Source organism: Perca fluviatilis, chromosome 12, assembly GCF_010015445.1.
Source record: "Perca fluviatilis chromosome 12, GENO_Pfluv_1.0, whole genome shotgun sequence".
Lineage (NCBI taxonomy): Eukaryota > Metazoa > Chordata > Actinopteri > Perciformes > Percidae > Perca > Perca fluviatilis.
Window position 1 is genome coordinate 10,010,903 of NC_053123.1, and position 5,910 is coordinate 10,016,812.

Below are 5,910 nucleotides of genomic sequence, written 5' to 3' on the forward strand. Positions count from 1 at the left end.
TGGGGCAGATAACTGATCAAAGGAGGACACCAGCCTGGGTCGTAAAGGGGAAGGCTGAGGTCCACACAACTACATTATAAGGTGAGAAAAAGAGAGCGAAAAGAAGAAAGATACTGTACATGCATGACATGCATGGGACAGTTAAAGCAAAGTAAAATGATTAATATAAAAGTTTGATGAGAAAAGTTTTTTGTTAAAGCTACCTGAATTAAAGATCACAGAGTGTGGCATAGGCGGCGCTAGACTATTTTTAGGGGTGCAGCAGCAGGATGATAGGCTAACAATGTGGGCGTGTCACTGTGCTTTTGGATAGATGTGACCAGTTGATCAGAACAGCTGGTATCATGATTGACAGCCCTAGACAATGACCGCAATTATGAGTGAGCATGCGTGAGAGGAGTGCATGGAAGGATGCATGAGAAATAAAACTACAGGCCTTAGCAAACAAATAATCTTCCTGACTGAACGTTCGCAAGAAATTTAATAGTAATGATCAACAAAAACATAGTGGCATTACCTAAGACATGCATATTGTCTATCTGTCAACAATGTGGGTGGATAGAAGACGTATTGAGCTGCTGAGTCACAACTTTTCTAAGACATCCAAGATTTTTGATGGACAAAGCATGAATAGTATGAGATTAATACAGGAATGTCAATTCAGCCCTTTCTTATATAATATAAAAACAACCACTGCAGATACATAAAGCAACAGTAGATGGATGTTGATGACAACTTCCATAATGGCTGGCAACTACAGTTGGTCGATTTGAATGCATCAACAACTTCGACAATTAGTGTTTTTAAGAACAGAAATGCTGCTGTCTTTAGGTAAGGAATTGACTTATATTTAAGCCAGTGATTGCCATCTTACTGCCGCAACACTGCGTCAAACACTATCAGGCCATGTCATGCATTAATTAATATCTTAAATATTGTAATAATGTACATTTGCTTATGTTTGGTCATTCACTTGGAAAAATAGATTGACGGTGGGAAGCTTGGCACTATGGCTGTGCTAGTTAGATCACCACTTACAAATGTTTTTGAACTGCTGAAGAGGCGATGATTACTGAGCCGTGCAGTTGCCAAAATGCACCTGAAATGTCTTTCAATCTGCCTTCTTGTGTGTACTTTTGTTCTCACATACATACAAAACATCATCAGTCATTGCCTAAGTACTGTCATGATTCAAAGTCCACATTTAGCCAACTAATTACCTAATACCTGCAAACATTTAGCTGTCTACAAGTGCAATATTTCAAACAGTTCAGTAAAACTAAAGGTTCCTCCTGGGAAAAACTGCTGGACCAGAGCCCTTTTCCATATATAGCCCTTCCTGTGAGGAAATGGTTGACCCTCACTGATCAATATTTTAGGAAATTGCTCCTTGTGTCACTCCCCATCTCCCAAGCTGACAAGGATGTAATTGCAGTGTGTGTGTGTGTGTGTGTGTGTGTGTGTGTGTGTGTGTGTGTGTGTGTGTGTGTGTGTGTGTGTGTGTGAGAGAGAGGGTTGAGTGAAAGTGAATGCGTCAGCAGGCCCATAGCATACCCACCATCTTATTTCCTGTCAGGCTTCAAGAAAGTGGAACTCAAATCCAGTGGAGCAAGTGTCAGCTTAGGTCGAGCAGAACATGTTGCAAATGGTGTTAAAAGCATGTACTCGTTGGCCTCCGCTCTCAATAATTAATGAAAGAAGACCCACAAAAAATGATCCCTGTTTCCTCTTCGATCCTTCCCTGGTGGAAGAGTTCATAAATTAGTAATACAGATCAAACTGCAGTGTTAGAGCAGATCAAGTATTTGTAAAGAAGCTGAAAGGACTTTATACAAAAGAGGTCCTATGAGATAATGTGGATGTGCCTTGCGTGTTCCCTGTTCCTGTCACATTGAATTTTAATTTGGAATGGAGCAATTCTACAAGGTATAAGAATGATGAATTAGTTATCAAAACACAAGACCTATCTTTGGACAGAAATGTCTTGGAAAATGGTTTTAAAAAGCTGTTTTCATAAAGTTTTAACTGAAATATTTGCTACCAGAAAAGAAAAAGAGCATAGAGTCATCAGTTTCTGGATAATCTACATTTAAAGTTGGTGAACAAATCACTTGATAGCAGATAACTTCAAACTGATTTAACCTCAGCGGTTTGGTCTGCTTCAGCTAATTGGATTAAACTATTCACTTGTGTGGTCTTCTCTGATCTAGCCTCAAAACGGTCATGTATGCTGATGTGGTATGGCTAAAAGGACAGACAGGGATTGCAGTCCTTCCAAATCTTAGTGTAACATGCGTTTTAAGCAGTCCTTGCTGGATTTGGAGTGAGTGGTCATGTGCAGTCTATTAAGGGTATGCCATGCAACAGAAAAAGCACTTGCTAATATTAATTTGCTACTAGTCCCCTTATAACCGGATAGTGCACTGGGCAGCTCAGTATGACTAGAATTCTCATCATTTGGTGATTCACAAACTGACAACTTTATGGACAAATTACAGAACCTCTAGAGATAACCAAATCATGGAACCATTTGCATGATGCTCTTGCGATCTGAGCAAACACTGGAAAATATTTGTAGCTCAAAGTGGATAAAAAAAGTTACAAATCCAAATCCAGCGCAGAACTTAAACAAACACCAATGTAACATCTCCTTAGTGCAGGCAGAACACTTAAGTCATACATTACATCAATGGTCAGTAACTCTTAGGATGATCAGTCACACAGATGTCATCACTGAAATGATCAACGCTCCCAATGCTGTTGATGTTTTGCATTGCTGTTTGCTACATGTGGCATGCGCCCACAGCATATGTGGATAACTGTTATACAGTAATGCAGTATTCAGTCTTCTTTCTCCTGCGTTTACTTGTAGGGACTGGTCCCTCATATTTCTTCATTTCAATCCACCCTTGAGGGAAAAGGCAAAGAGAAAATGTATTATCTTCAGTTTCCTACATGTCTTTCCTTTAATCTTCACACTTCACACTGTCTTCTGTCTCTGCACCTTATTGCTTTCTCGAGTTTTGTAAAAGCAATGCTGAAATGCACCTACTTTTTGGTTGGTTAAACTAACAACTTAACCTTGGCGTAGGTGACCAGTGATACAGTTTATGGTCTCAAGGTTTAAACCTCAAGATTAGTCAAGTATCACAAGGCATCCACACACTCAAACAAATGCACACATGCATACAAATGATCATATAATGATGTATAAACACTTGCATGCACAAATGCTCATACACAAACATACAGTATGCTAGAAAAACAGATGCACGCCCCATCCTGCTATCTCATGCACCCATAGTTTACACACAAATGGCCAGCAGCTACAAACACACTGATTACAGTTTGCACGCTGTGGTCTTGTTACTTGTAGCAATATGCAAAATGTATGTTTGTTTACTCTAAGGATAACTGAGTTATTAAAACAATATTTTACAGTCATCTCAGAAAACAACAATATTAATTAGGCAATTAAGGTTAAGATTAACGAATACACCTGTTGACAGTTTGGTATGCAGGACCAAACCTTAGTTAGTGTCCTGGGAAAACCTTTTATTTTCAGAACAACTGAGAGAAGTGTATTTTCCAACTTAAGATGTTGATTTACAAGGCAATGCATTGGTTTTACAAGCCCTTTGGCTCTCCACAGTGACGATGCGCATGTCACTACACGTTATTTACATGCATTGTGAGTGTCCATTTAGGCATCATTGCAAAACAACCTGACCTTGTCCTTGACAACATTAAAGAATGTCTAACAAGTGATGCAGACCTGCTAGTTCATGCCAAGGGATCATAACATAATAAATCTCATTCACCAGCATAATGCTGTTTCAGCTCAAATCTGCAGTCACTTTGGGACCTGCTCTCTATCAAAATAACAGCCACTGTTCAAATAAACTCAACGCACAAGTCCAGGCCTGGTGTTTTTTTTCACATGCAGGAGCTATTCTCATGAAGATTAATGTTTTTTCTCTGCTCTCGAGTAAACTGATATTGAACAAGTATTTATTAAGGATTATAATATCTGTTCAGGTTCTGAATAGTCATACGATCATTTGGCATGTGCTTCTTTCCATGCAAGATGAAATCATTAAAGCAGAATACAAGTGAACGTTTTGAATTATATCTCCACAATTACTTTTTATAATAGAGGATCAGCTCTACTCAACTTTGATTTTGCAGCTATTGAAACCTGCTGGTGGACAAAAGCCAGCAGGGATCTAATCAGGTTTCTCAACCTTAGCATCAGGTCGTTGTCAACACAAAATATGAGCATGCATACACACACCCTGTCACTTAAATGCATGTGCCCGGGAAAAGAAACACACATTCTTGCATAAACAAACACGCACGCAATGATGTTGTCACCAGAGACAAGAACAGATCCACACATGAACTATTTATACATGCAGGGTGGGAGATGAAGAGCATGTTCACTTAAATCACTGCACTAAAAAATGCACTTTGCAAGCTAAACTCAACATACAGATGGTGCACCAGGGACGAGAGAGGAGCGGCAAGCAGCATGTTTGGATAAGAATAGCACCGCATGACTCTGAAATAGCACCTTTTTACTGCACATCTGTTTACTCTGAAGTGTATCTCTTGCATTCTTACACTTGACTTGGTGACATCATCACTTCCCTCAGGGCACAGAATATACTGTAGAAGTGATTGAGGACGCTCAACAGGATTTCTCTCTGCACGCCATCAGCAACTGGTAAGGGAGGGTCTACACTTGACCACAGACTTGTGGTCTTATCTGGTGTGCATATATCTTAAGGTTCCTAACAAAACATCCAGACTATGTGCAGTCAAAAGCAATCACTGTAATAGCTGTAATTACAATATGGAGGCCAACTGTTCGAATGAAGGGTCTATTTTTGTTGTTATGTGGAAAGAATAAAAGCTTCTGCACACTTTCTCCACAGAAGATTTGACATTTAATAGCTGAGCTCTGTGTCAAAGAGCTTCTTTAAAGCATGAGAAGACTACATCCACTGTGTTTTTTACTTCATGAAAGGTTTCCATATGTAATAACAACTACTGTAGTGGATTTGTCTTTGAATATGTAAAGTAAACGACAGGAAAACTTTTAATTTCTTTAAGAGGACCGATGAAAGAAATGTTGAATGACAGATTGCATTGAGGTGAGCAGTGAGTGAACAGAAGCTAGTGGAACAGAGGCTAGCCTGGAGGTGAGGTCGGCTCTCTATTGAGACTAAGTCAGGATAAGTCAAACTCTGCTGCTTTAATTATGTCCATTTTTATTTTTCAAATCACTAGCAGTCTGCCAACTTTATAGCAGCAGAAACAGCAACAGCAAGAAAGAAACAGCGACAGGTAATCTTTTAAAAAAACATCAAACATCAATTAGAACATTTTAAGGTACATACTGTACCTGTACCTGCATGTGCATGTTAGCGTTTTTTTATGTTTCTGACAGTGGACTGTCTTGGTTTTTGTTACAACTGTGCCTGATTTCTTTGTGACTAAAATATTGGCCAATAATGGTGTAATCTGCAATGAGGAAGCTGGTATCCTTACCTGTACAAAATAACCATGGTACAAAATAAAGTAATGATAATTGGCATATATGTGAAATCTTAAAGAAAACTAAGGAACTCTGAAGTAACCTTGCCATACTATATTAGCATACAGTAATTAAGGGATTCATCATCATCGACTCATGACAAAACAAGCATAAAACTGTTCTCTTACAAAATACACTGCTTTCATGTATTTTATTATTCATCACATTGAATGAAGGCCCTTTCAATATTATGGTCTTTCTTTATTGTCTTACAAATATTAAGTTATCCACAAAAATAAAATAACTTAGATAATAACCATATTAAAACATAAAAATACATACATACATACATACATACATACATACATACA